At 44.3% G+C, this 14,377-nt stretch overlaps 1 long non-coding RNA gene across 1 annotated transcript; it reads left to right on the top strand.

The window, feature by feature from the left end:
* The first annotated feature begins 5,520 nt into the window (after positions 1-5,520).
* Positions 5,521-10,576, top strand: LOC125487013. Its single transcript, XR_007265565.1, has 2 exons — positions 5,521-5,717; positions 8,674-10,576. It is a non-coding gene; the product is annotated as an uncharacterized LOC125487013 (long non-coding RNA).
* The last annotated feature ends 3,801 nt before the right edge of the window (positions 10,577-14,377 follow it).

Genomic DNA, 14,377 nt, shown 5'->3' with positions numbered 1-14,377 from the left:
GCCCAGAAAGCTCCCCCTTCACTGAGGTTGTTTAAAACCTCCACAGGAACTCAGCTCAATTCACCCAAACCCCTCACAATCCCGAACAAAAACAGAAATTGCTACAAAAATTCAGCAGGTCTGACATGGTCTTTGCAGAGAATCAGAGGTAATGTTTTAAATGAATGATGGGAATTGTAGTTTTGACTCGCGCAGCGACGGTTGGCGCCAGGCGTGCGGGAGTTCTCATCTCAGCGCGCGCAGCTAGCACGGGGGCGGTGCTGGAATTGGAGGTGCGCTGCAGTAAGTGATGGCCGCTGGCGACAGGAACAGGGATTGCAGCCTCTTACCCTCTTCCCTCATCATCTCAATCACCTTTGCTAGGAAAGTTTCTCTTCACTCTTCACCCTTGTGCTTCTCATCGAATCAGAACAGCAGAAAAGAGGCAGTTCGGCCTGTGCTCTCTCTGCTGGCCCTCTGTACTGCTATCACTTGCCAGGTTTCATCCCCTGGCCCCACAACGTTCACATGCTTGAATTTCTATTTCTCGTTCTTGGCCAAACTGACTCATTTTTTTCTGAAGAAGGGTCTAGGCCCGAAACATCAGCTTTCCTGCTCCTCTGATGCTGCTTGGCCTGCTGTGTTCATCCAGCTCTGCACCTTGTTATCTTGACTTAGCATTTTGTTTGCTCTGCGCCACAAACAAATTCAAATGTTGTGCCTACTTCAGTTGTGCGTAACTTCCTACTCTCTACTTTTTCCTTTTCAGATAATAAACTAATTCCCTTCTGACTGCTTCCATTGAACCTGCTCAACCAGACTCTCAGGCAGTTAGTTATTCCAGATCCTCACCACTCATTTTTCCTCAGATCGCTATTGCCTCCTCACCAATATCTGTGCCTCTGCAAAAGAAGATGATGAAGACAAGGAGCTGGAGGGAGACTCTTATGAATAGGGAAAAAGGAGGAGGAACCAAGCGATTTGGGCTGAACAAAAGTTCAGGGGGATGGGTTTGAGGAGGACATTGTTGTACATTGGAGAACATGATAGAAATCACTTTGATTCCTATATATCGCATCCTTCCACCCCCACCCCCATAATTCCTATAGATCATCTATTGATTCCTGCAGATCACCATCATTGATTTCTATAGATCAGCCCCAGTGTTTCTTACAGCTGTCCCTCAGTAAGTAACAGCCACATGCAGCAAATGTTAGCCATGTGATCTCCAAAAACAAACAAAAGAAAAGGGAAGAGAATTCCAGAGTCTGTGGCCTTAGCAGCTGACGACACGGCCGCCAGTGGTGGGGCATTGAAATGGGAAAGGCTCAAGAGGCCAGAATGGAGGAGTGCAGAGATCTCGGGGATGGGGTTGGTTGTCGTGTTAGAGAAGATTACAGAGATAGGGAGGAGTGAAGCCATGGTGGGATTTGAAGAGAAGGATGAGAATCTTAAAAATGAGGTGTTGTCAGATTGGGAATTGTGAATAGGTCAGTGAACAAAAGGGTGATAAGAACTTGGTGTAAATTAGGATAGGGGCAGTGACATTTAAACTCACAATCTCTGCATTGTTAATCTAAGGGGCAAAAATGAATTGAAATGATCATTTCTCTTGGATGTTTTTGTATTAAACACAAAATCTAAGGGAAAACTGCTCTTCACCAGCATGACACAAGCTCATGGTGAATCAAAAGGCTGTTTTACACTAAAATCGACTGCGTTTCCCATTACCCTCACAGTGCCTGGGAAGATTGCTCTTGGTCATTTTCCAGTGTCCCTGCTGGAAACAGAGCATGTGTGATTGTCAAATGAGGAAAAAGAATAAATATGTATCTGATCCCCCATGTAAGGGAATAGCAGACTCACACTCACTGTAGAAAAGCCACTAGCTGAGGAGTCAGCCTCTTCAGCAAAGGAGGAGAGGGAGTTGGAGGAAATCATGTTTCCTTTTCCTGTTCTTCAAAAAAATTGCATCATACTTAACCAGAAAATACAGAGAGGATAGGCACCACAGACAGATCCTAACCATTACCCAAGGAACAACTACATAACTGTGAGAAGACATCCATTGCTTCATAGCATTGCTCAACACAGAGAAGGTTGGGCAGTGAAACCATCATCTGGAAATTGGTTGGGTCAGGGGAGCTTTGAGATATCATCAGATCTGAAACTGGTCAGTGGTGTGGAGCCTTCCATCAGAACCAACCTTTCTGAAGGTTTGGCTGTGGGTGATCGGTCCGGGTGAGACTGGGAAGAAGAGTGAGTGGCTCCAAGTGTGGTGAGAGCTTCGATCATTCATTGAGCCTCATGAACCACTGACTCATTCCTCAACAGGTGAAAGGCTGCTTGCATGTGAGCTGAGAGACAGGGATTCTACATGCTTGTTGCACCACTGTTCACACTGGGACATGGAAGTTAAACTGTTCAAGTGTCAAGTTTGCAATAAAGTTTTTATGGTCGCTTTGATTGTCTTCAGACACCAAACGATTCACATGGGAGAGAAACCCTTTGCAATAAAGCATTCATCCAATCCTCAGATCTTCTGAAGCATGTGAGGATTCACACAGGGGAGAAATCATTTACATGTGAGGTGTGTGACAAATCATTCTCAGACTCATCACTCTGCTGCACACACCATCACATTCATGTTAGGGAGCAGGGTGATTATCACACTCCCAAGAAAAGAGATGCTGAAGCACATCCCACACAATCCATCAAGGAATCAAGACTCGTCTGAGGAAGATAAACAAAAGTGCTGTACTGGCTAAACATGCGTGATAAGATGAAGGACCACATCAGCCAGTCCAGTGCTTGTAATAAACAGCAAGCTAAGCGAGATGAAGAGCTGCTCATGACTCATGACATCCCAGACATCCCATGGATGAAGCTTGGAATAGAGCTCTTCACTCTCACTGGAATGATTATATTGTCACAGTCACCTACTATTCAGGCAGCAGACAGCTGGAGGAGCTGAGGTCAGTTACTCCCGGTGAGATTGTAGAATGTCTGAAAGCACAGTTCAGTCGTCATTGATACTCCTGACATTGTGATCAGTGACAATGACCTTAATTCACAAGGGAAGAATTCAGACATTGCATCATTGGTCGAGAAGTTGAGCACCACACTTCATCTCCACAATATACCCAGTCAAATGGAAAGGATGAGGAAGTGTGAAAATTGCCAAAGGGATCATCAAAGTCTACCTGGTCCAGCATAAATGTCATTGCCAGAACTGAAGTTGGACAGCCAGAGTGCAGATGTTCAATGCACTCAAGAAAAGCCAGCTGTGTGCTAAATTGAGACTTGTGTCCAGAAGTTGGACACTGTGATCATACATGGTGAAAGCAAACTGCCACATCTGTTGTCAAAACAGCAGTCACCGACGTGCGGCTGGAGAAGCTGCTTTACTGCAGACAGCTAATGAGGCAGATCACCCACTGAGTTAGAAATGACCATTGATCCCAGAGGTTTTCCATCACCCAACAAATGCAATGGATCAGCAGCAACAGTTATCACAGTAACAATCCCTTCCTGACAGCACTGACCACCACCACAGACTGCAGATGGTCAAGAAGGCAGCGCACCACCAACTTCTCAAGGGATATTACTGATTCAGCAACAAATTTAGGCGCAATGAGGGATTTCCAAATCCTGGAATGAATTTGAAGAAGTATTTACATGGCCGCAACATTCCCCAGAGAGATAACGTGACCTTAGAAACCAGCCAACACCAGTTCAGCTGCCAGCAATTCTCACCCTTATGATTAGAATACCCGAAAAATTTAAAGATTATGTCTGTGCAATGTTTTTGTCCAGAGAAGAAATTGGAAAAGATGAGAAAGAACACACATCGTTTGATCATTTTCTTTATGCACTATGACTGTGGAATAAATTTGAAATGGGAGGAATGCAATTCTTTTTCTTTATGAACAAGCTGTAACAGCTGGGCATATCATTGTGATCTCTGATATCGATGTAACAAGGCTTCAATGGTTATGTTCATGCCCGGGAGTACTTGGAGAGGGCGCATGCAATGTCCACCAATACTCTCAATGTCTTTGGAGAGAAGTGGACACTGGAGAGGGTTCAGTGCTTTGTCTCCCTATCTAAATCCATTTTGTTTTAAAACAATTTCCATTCTCCCTGCATCTCCCTTACCTTTCGATGGTTTCCACTGCCAATACAGAATTAGCACGTAAATATCCAAGTGGCCACATGTGTGATTGACTGGCGGCGGTTAATAGAAGAAGGAAAATGTGTCACGATAATTTCATGATGGAAAGAACCCACTCTGTTGTATGCAAGAGCATTTTTGGATCTGAAATAAACAAAAAGCAGACCCAGAGATGGGACTGCATAACTGTCTGCTCCAAGCTGAGACGAACCGATGAAGGCTCCATATTAGTGTTCAGCAATAAATGATATTTCTTTTCAGTCAGGCTTGCTCAGTTATTACAAATGTAGTATGAATTATTCAGGCTATTCTGTGACCCTCCCCTATGTGCGTGTGCTAATCCCACCACTGTATGCCATCCCTGCCTTGGATGCTGTGGATCTTCCTCTTCCGATCTGCTGTCAAACAGTCTAGCTATTGGAATGTGGTCAGCCCGGTGGACATCACAGAATATAAATTCACTGATTGGGGCTGTTAATCTGGGCCAATCAGGGAGCCCTAGCTGACAGATATAAACAGGAGTGTCAGACATCATATTCACTCTGAAAGCTGGCTCTGAACTGCTGAGTCAGAGTCTACGTACCCTGCACGTGTCAATAAAGGATGACTTGGTGACAGGATACAGGCGTCCGTGGAGTTATTTCAAACACATCCAAGATTTCACATCCCACACTGATATTGTCAGTCTGAAAGCCTCAGAGGATGAAGAATGCTATTCCCACACCAGAAATCTGTCTCACATTCAGCAAGAGAACTGAGACAGCAGCTGCAATAAATGAGGTTTTATTCAGGTGGGACAATGACAAGTTTAAATCTCCACCTGATCTGCAGCTCAGTCACCTCCATTTCACCGGTCAGTTTCCCAAGTTTCAGGAAATTCATGTTGCTGCAGAAATATTTGGATTGACTGTGAGAGACGTCAATCAGAGAGCCCACCCACTCTGCCCATCATCTCCTCTTCCTCTTCCAGAGCTGGTTCACTTCCTATAGGGACTGAAAACCCAGTGAGGAGATGGTGAGTGAAGGAGCAGCTTTTATACAAATTGTATCCCATAATATCCACACCAATCTTCAGGCAGTCTGACTATCCTGTGGGCAATCAGGGGTGGAAATGTCCCTTATGCTGTGTGAGAAGATCCAGCTGAGAGTGCTGTTTACTCAATGCTTTGTGCTGAACTGTTTGTCTGGAGCTGTGCAGAATCATAGAATAGAATCCCTGCAGCGGGGAAGCAGGCCATTCGGCCCATCGAGTCCACACTGACTGTCTGAAGATCATCCTACCCAGATCCACCCTATCCCTGTAATTCTGTGTTTCCCACGGCCAATCAACCTAGCCTGCACATCTTTGGATTGTGGGAGGAAACCAGAGCACCCGGAGGAAAACATGGGGAAAATGTGCAAACTCCACTCGCCCGAGAATGGAATCAAACCCAGGTCCCTGGCACTGTGAGGCAGTAGTGCGAGCCACTGTGCCTTGTGTTCGATACGATATCAAATGTGTTTATTGGAGGCATTTCCCTCCTGATTTACGGTCTGATGATGGCTCATACCTGAACATGAGAAGGTGAGGTGTCATTATCTGGAAGGTGAGGAGTGTCTTACTAATTTTCCATTGTTGAGTTTGCTGTGTTTATTGGGAGCTTGTTGTTACCCTGAGGTCAGTTCTGTCTCTGTGTGTCAGGATATTGCCTGACGTTTCAAATCCTTCCAAGACCTTCCACCACCCCTTCTTTGTAATATTCTCATAAGAAAAGGAATAGTTCCATTTATATAGAACCTTCACAGCCACCAGATGACCAAAGTGATTTCTAGCCAATTAAATACTTTTCCAGTGTGCTGTCTGTTGTAATGTTGGAAATGTAACAGCTAATGTGAGCAGAGCAAGATCCCACAAACAGCAACATGATGGTGACCAGATATTCTGTCCTTTTTTCATGCTATTGATTGAGAGACTGTAAAGACTGGAATCTTTCAAAACTGATTTGAATTCCCAGTGGTCAACATATCACTCGACAAGATTCCAAGACTTAATCAAACTAATCCACTGAAAGTAAATTGGCTAAAGAGTACCAAGCAGCCATCTGCTTGAACAACAGAAAAAAAATCCCCCTTCAACTTTTAACATAGCCAAACACTCCACACCACTCTTGTACTTTCCGCCTTGCTCACTGCAGAACCATTTTTTGTAGACACTCATCCAACATCATATGCGGATTAATACAATTATTTCTCCATGTTTCACTGATTTTTTTTGCTTTGTGTGACTGTCGAAAGCCATTTCTCTGAATTTCCTGAGAGTTCTGAACCAACTGCTAACACTGAGGCTGCCTCCACTGATTCCTTCCCCGGCCTCACCAGGATGAATCTTCGAATCTTTAGGTTGTCCCAGTGCGTGTCTGTTTAACCAGAGACTGTGTTCCTTCCCATGTTCTGCCTGGCAGTCCACAGAAAGGACACCCTCTCCTCTCTGCTGACCACACTTGTGACATTTCTTGGTTTCTCTTTCTCTCATAAAAACATAGAACATGGGTTCAGGAGTAGGCCATTTGGCCCTTCGAGCCTGAACCACCATTAAATATGATCATGGCTGATTATGCAATTTCAGTATCCCACTTCTGCTTTCTCTCTATACCCCTTGGTCTCTTTAGCCACAAGGGCTACATTCAGCTTCCTCTTGAATATATCTAATGAACTGGTCCCAATAGCTTTCTGCATTAGAGAATTTCACAGGTTCACAACTCTGAATGATGAAATCCTTCCTCATCTCAGTCCTGAATGGCTTATCCCTTATTCTTAGACTGTGACCCCTAACTCCAGACTTCCCCAACATTGGGAACCTTCTTCCCACATTTAGCCTGTCCAGTCCCTTTCGGATTTTATATGTTTCTATGAGATCCCCCCTCATTCTTCTAAATTCTAGCTAGTATAAGCCCCGGTCAATCCAGTCTTTCCTCATATGTTACTCCTGCCATCCCAGGAATCAGTTTGGTGAACTTTCACTGGGCTCCCTGAATAGCAAGAATGCCCTTGCTCATATTCGGAGATCAAAACTGGACATAATACTCAAGGTGTGGCCTCACCAAAGCCCTGTATAACTGCTATCCTCAAATCCTCTCGCAATGAAGGCTAGCATACCATTATCTTTTCTCACTGCCTGCTGTATCTGCATGCCAACTTTCAGCAACTGTTCGACCATGACACCCAGGTCTCGTTGCACCTCACCTTTTCCTAAACTGCTACCATTCGGATAATAATCTTCCTTCCTGTCTTTTTCCACCAAAGTGGATAATCTCATCTTTATCCACATTATTTTGCATTTGTCAGGTATTTGCCACTTAGCCAGTCTGTTCAATTCACTCTGCATCCTTCTCATGCACACACTGCCAACCAGCTTTATATCATCTGCAAATTTGGAGATATTGCATTCAATTCCTTTGTTCAAATTATTAATATCTATTCTATACTCTGAAAAGGACCCGTTTATTTCAACTCTCTGCATCCTATCTGCCAACCAGTTCTCTATCCACATCAGTACATTACCTCTGATATCATGGGCTTTCACTTTGCTCACTTATAACTTTGCTTCACTCTTTTTGTTACAAATCCCAGAGTCAGGAAGTCTGTTCTGTCATTCCCAGCAATGCTACGTTTTTTTCTCGAAATGTATACTTTACATTCACTTAGGAAGTCCAAATTTATTGATGTGCTTCAGAAACCACCATGGCCTTTTGCTGGGTAGAATTTTCTCAGTTTCCTGGTATTCTGTTTTTTTTAATTCACAAAGATAATTTAAAAATAAGCTTAAAACCTCGGCATTCATAACAAGCTCCTGCCTTGAGCCTTTTCGACAATGTGGAGGATTGGAGTGATCTGGAGGTGGGGTTTTCCAGTGCCTCAGGAAGAGTGTAGGTTTGATCATCCACTTGATACATTTGCCCGAAGTCACTGTCACACTGTGTCTTGCCCTCATGTGCTGGCCTTCATGATGGTGTGAATGGCTGGTTGTCCACAATCATGAACAAAGTGTGGTAGGATGACAGAGCTTTGCTCTGATCTGTTGGTTGTAGGGCTGTTTTACTCTTGGGGTCTAGTTTGCATGAAATCTCCTGTACTGCATCCACTCAGCTCAAACCTGGACTCTACGGTGTCCTTAGTGCTCAGTGAATTCACAACTGACTTTGCACTGTCTTTCCATTTGGGATAGGGGCTCGGGTGGAGGAAAGAAAGGTGCCATATTGTCTGCTCCTGGCCACAATTCCGTATTCCTGAGGCAAACAGAGGATGCGTGACAGTCCAGTGAGGAAAAAGAAAGGCCTTTTATCTGAACACACCCTCCCCTTCCCCAGCCCCACCACACACACACACACACACACACACACACACTTCCCCTCTGCCCCCCAGAATACCAGATTGGCATTCACTGTGGAATAGTCTCTAACTGAGGAATCAACTCCTTCAGCACAGGAGGAGAGGGAGGAGAGGGAGTTGAGGAAATCATCTTCCTTTTTCCTGTTTTACAGAAGAATTGCTTCATACTACACCAGAGAATACAGAAAGGATAGACACCACAGATAGGATCCTGACCATCACTCAAATAGCAACTGCACAACTGTGGGAAGAATCCAGTCCCTTCACAGCAAGGCACAACACAGAGAAGGTTGAGCAGAGAAACCAACACCTGGAAATTGGTCGGGTCAGGGGAGTTTTGAGATATCTTCAGATCTGAAACTGGTCAGCGGTGTGGAGCCGTCCATCAGAACGAACCTTTCTGAAGTTTCGGTTGTGGGTGATCGGTCAGGGTGAGGCTGGGAAGAAGTGTGAGTGGTTCCAGTTGTGGTGACAGTTTCATTCATTCATCGAATGTCTTAAGCCACTGCCCATTTCTACAGGTGAGAGGATGTTCAAGTTTGAGGAAGGCTCCACAGGCAGATCAGATCTCTGAACACACAAAGTGCATCTATTGTTTCACTTGCAACACAGAGAAGCATGGAACCAAAACACTTCACATATGAGGTCTTCGACTTCTTCAGCCTTTTATCGGCACTCGTGAAACACCAATGGATTCACAGAGGGGAGAAACCGTTCATGTGTCAGGGCTGTGACAGGAGCTTTCCAGAATCCCCAACTTTGCTGAAACACTGGTGCGTCCACAGCAGGGAAAAGCCATTCACACGTGAGGTGTGTGACAAATCATTCTTGCAGTTATCAAGCCTCTGCGCACACCATCACGTTCACACTGGAGAGAAACCGTTCACGTACAAAGTGTGTGACAAGTCATTCTCCCAGTTAACAAACGTCCGTGTCCATCAATGCATTCACACAAGAGAGAAAGCATTCATATGATCCACAGTGTACAGATGATCTCAGGGTCGTTTTCCACTCTGCAATGGGTTTGCAAATGACTCTCAATCCCTTCAATTCACCATAAAAGGAAAATTGTCTGTCCTTGAATGCTACCAAGGCAAAAATTCATACCAACCCACATCTGTTCAGCCAAATATTGCACATCCCATATTTATTCAAGTAGACTCTGAAATATGTGGAACACTTCCAATACCTTGACAGTCATTTCTCTCAAAGGATCGACATTGATGAGGGATCCAGCACTGGATCAGCTGTGTCAGTTCAGCCTCCTATAAACAGCAGCAGCAAGAGTTTAACTGCAACAGTTTGAAGTGCAGAGAGTCAAGAGGGTGACTCAGCACGACCTTCATGTGGATAGTTAGAGAAGGGAAACAAATGCACAGGAAGAACATGAGTAAAAGTACTCTTGGGAAAAATAGTCTGGAAATTTCATATGAGGAAGTGGTTAAACCTGATTGACAGCTACAGAAACATTGTGGTGAATGGAGGGAGAAAGGACAGAGAGTTGGGAATTAGAAAGCACTGTCGAACTCACCTGGGGGAAGAGGGTCTTCCAGGAATGGAAACTGAATGGTCCATTGACTCACGTGATTACTGGATGTCGGTAACCATTGGTGGGTTTGTACGATGGCAAAAAGCCCCATTCTGTGTCACTAAAGTTCAGTGTCATTTCTAACCATTGGAATTGGCAGCCAGACAAAACCACAGGGATTTTAAACAAACTTCTTGTCTGTAGTATTCTAAGAGAGTTTTCCTTGATGTAATTCTGTGTGTTGTGTGTGTGTGTGTGCGCGTGCACATGCGTGTGCGCGTGTGTTAGTGAAGTGAGCCGGCGCTCAGGAGTGGGTACAGTTGGTGATGTGAATCATAAGCAGACCATCTTCAATTGATCCGTCTTCAACTAAAACCATGGACAATGTTTGTACTGTTCTGTCTAGAAGTAATTTTCAAATGGCTTGTTATTTTGATGGAAGCTGAACATTGTGTTGCTTGCTGTTTTTTCAATCTTCTGGATAGATTTTTCACCCATAATAAATCACATTTTTGTCACCACCCAAACCTGATCTGAGAGCCTGGTGTGTTCCTATTCAGTGTTCCCACCATAAAAATCCTGCACACAATCTATTGGTCAAAGTCACTGTGCTTGGATACTCTCTCCTTCAATGGGTTTATACTTTCCAATTCACAGGCAGCAGAATGTTTCTCCAAGATAGAAAGAAATATTTCTGTTTCTATATCTCCTTTCAGAAAATCATGTCATCCAAAGAACTGAGCATCTTTTCCATGCAAAACAGCAGAGGCAGCAAGTGATAGACAAAGTTAAGCGATCCCACAACCGACGGGTCAAATCTAAGCTCTGCAGTCCTGCCATATTCAGTAGTTATTGGGGGTGGATTAAACAACTAAACAACTCACTGGAGGAGGAAGCTCCATGAATATCCCCAACCTCAATGATGGCTGAGCCCCATCAGTATAAAAGAAACTGCTGAATCAGTTGCAACCATCTGAAATCAGAAGTGCCAAGTGGATAGTCCATTTTGGGCTACTCTTGATGTCCTCAACATAATTGATTCCATTCTTCAGCCAATTTGATGGATAAATGCAAGTTGTTGCATTTTGTTAAAACAAACAAGGGCAGGAATTATATAGTTAAAGGTATGATCCCAGGTAATGTTCTCAAACACAGAGACCTAGGGGTTCAGGTACATTATTCTTTGAAAGTTGCATCACAGGTAGACATTAAAAAGGCATTCAACAATTCATTGTTCAGACCGTTGAGTGTAAGAGTTGGGATATCGTGTTGGTGAGGCCACTTTTGGAGTACTGTGAACAGTTCTGCCTTGCTATAAGAAAGATATTATTATATTGGAACAGTGTACCGAAAAGATTTCCAGGATGTTGCTGGGATTGGATAGGCTGGATAGCTTGGCACCTTTTCACTGGAGCGTAGGAGGCTGAGGGGTGACCTTATAGAGTTTTATAAAATCATGAGGGGCGTGGATAAGGTGAATAGTCAAGGTCTTTACCCTAGTGGGGGGGGGGGGGGGTGCGGAGGGGGGAGCGGGCCTAGACGGGTGGTTCAAAGCTAGGAACATATCCTTAACGGGAGAGGAGAAAGATGTAAAAGGGACCTGAGGGGCAACTTATTCACACAGAGGGTGGTGCGTATTTGGAAGAACTGCCAGAGGAAGTGGTAGATGTGGGTACAGTTACAACATTTAAAAGACTTTGGACAGGTAAATGAACAGGAAAGGTTTAGAGGCTTATGAACCAAGTGCAAGTGGGTCTAGTTTACTTTGGGAAAAGTGGTCTGAATGGACTAGTTGGACTCAAGAATCTGTTTCCGTGCTGTATGACTCTAAGACTAAAAAGGCTATGGGTTCTGTTAATATTCAGGCAGTAGTACTGCTCCAGAAGAAGCCTTAACCCTAGACAAGATTTTCCAATACTGCCATGTATGCAGCAACATGATCAATTATGCATGTGTATCCTCTCCTCAAAAAAGGACAAATCCAACCTGACCATTTATTGTCCCATCAGTGTACTTGGAAGGAGTTATTGACATTGTTACCATGTAGCATTAACACAGCAACAACCTGTTCACCGACGTTCAGTTTAGGTTTTGTCGGGTTTTACTCAGCTCCTGACCTCATTAAAACCGGATCGACAAAAGAGCTGAACTCCAGACAAGAGGTCAGAGAGACAGCCTTCGGTACCAAGGCAGCATCTGACAAATTGCAGGGATGGTGTATCCCAAACAAAACTGAAATCAGTGGGAATCAGGGGGAAATCTCTCCTCTGATTGCAGTCATACTTGGCACAAGGGAAAATGACATAACAAGGTGTAGAGCTGGATGAACGCAGCAGGCCAAGCAGCATCAGAGGAGCAGGAAAGCTGACATTTTGGGCCTAGACCCTTCTTCAGAAATGATTTCTGAATAAATCCTGACCAACATCTTCAAAACACAGGAGTGAAGGAATACTCCGCAATTGTTCAAATGGGAATAGTTCCAGCAACACAACCTGAGTGATAAAGACAGTGATAGAGACAGTTCACACTACCGCTAGGAAGCAGAGAGGAGAAGACCTCAGAGAAAGTTTAAGAAAATGGTTTGTAGGAGTGAGGATGGGACAGATGGCAAGTGAGTTTAAGAAGACAGTTCGTAGTCAAGATAAGAAGTTGGGGCTTACATTTGCATTCCAGGATGATCCTGCAATGGAGAACAGTTTTAGCAGATCAGAACAGGATCCTGTCAATGCTTTATGTGGTCCAGCCAGATTTAACAGTGACTGTTAAACCAGTTTTCTATAGAATCCCTACAGTGTGGAAACAGGTGATTCGGCCCAGTGAATACACACCTAACCTCCAAACAGCATCCCACCTCGAACCATTCCCCTACCCTATCCCAGCAACCCTGCATTTCCCATGGCTAAACCACCTAACTTGCACCTCCCTGAACACTATGGGTAATTTAGCATAGCCAATTTACTTAATTTGCACCATAACCTTTCAAGTCTGTGTCCCTTGGGGTTAAGGGAATGGATATGAAGACTGTACCCTGTGAAAAAGGCAAGGTATGAGAGGGAATGGTTTTATTGTGGACTCGGCGATCACTTTTGGAGGTGACGGTGGGGTTGAGTAAATTGGTCACTACAGAAATGTCTTGCTGAACGGAGGATGAAAGGTTGAGACAGTTGGGATTCTGAGAGTATGGTTGCCAGTGAATTGGGGAATAGTTTTTTTGCAGGAAGGAATATACATGGTAGTAGACTGGAATGTTGCAGGGGAATATGGATACTGAGTAAACCATGGAAGTGATCAGAGTTAGCCTTCTCTGTGATTGATATGATGAAATGAGTGATGCCATGTGATACAGCAAGGTCAAGGAGATGACCAGGAATCTGGCTCTGGAAAATCCCTGAAACGGAATCAAGATAAGCAAGGGAACTTCGAGAAAGACAAATGTTCCTCATATACAGATGATCCTTTGCAGCACTAATTACTGACACACAAAAAGCATATCTCTATTCTGCCAGCGCATTCCTGAAATTGATCCCATCAGGTTGTATTTGAGAAGAATGAGCTGGACCTTAAAGGGCATCAATTTTGGCAGTGATTACATTGAGACAAAGTGTAAAGTTACAATCACCAAACTCCCCCCACCGCCCCCCCTCCCCCTTTCCTCAAAATCTTGGATGGCCCTAGTGGCTTAATGGATAAGGCACTTGCCCTCCTAAACCAGGGATTGTGGGTTCAAGTCCCAGCTGGAGCAGAATTTGGTCAAGAAATGAATCTCAAAGCTCCTTCTCTTGACGTTACCACACTGTGACAGCAAGGCATCTGAACTGATCAAACAATCTGGGCAGTTCCCATTCAGCCCCTTCTCATGCTGTCACTTGCTTTCCACTAACACAAACCAATGCTTAGGGAACAAGCAACTTGCCTAGATTTTTGCTGTTGTATCCTGTTCTCTCACTGTGGGTAAGCTCTCCCGATTAGGTGTGACATGTTATTATCCTTCAAAGTAGAGCTACTTGGAAGCGTTTTAAAATGAGATCAAAGGTATAGATAGAGTGGACAGCCAGAGACTTTTTTCCTCGGGTGGAGATAGCTATTATGAGAGGGCATAGTTTTAAAGTGAGTGGAGGTAAATATAAGGGAGACATCAGAGGGTAAGTTCTTTACTCAGAGAGTGGTAGGGGCGTGGAATGCATTGCTGGAGAGGGTAGAGGAGTTGGCCTCATTAGGGGCATTTAAGCGGCAATTAGATAGGGATATGGATAATATCATAAGGTAGGAGTGGAGGTTAGATCGACCTTAGGTTTAGGGTAAAAGTTCAGCACAACATCGTGGGCCAA

The sequence above is a fragment of the Rhincodon typus genome, chromosome 35 (assembly GCF_021869965.1).
Source record: "Rhincodon typus isolate 14 chromosome 35, sRhiTyp1.1, whole genome shotgun sequence".
NCBI lineage: Eukaryota > Metazoa > Chordata > Chondrichthyes > Orectolobiformes > Rhincodontidae > Rhincodon > Rhincodon typus.
This window is presented reverse-complemented; position numbering and strand designations above follow the sequence as displayed.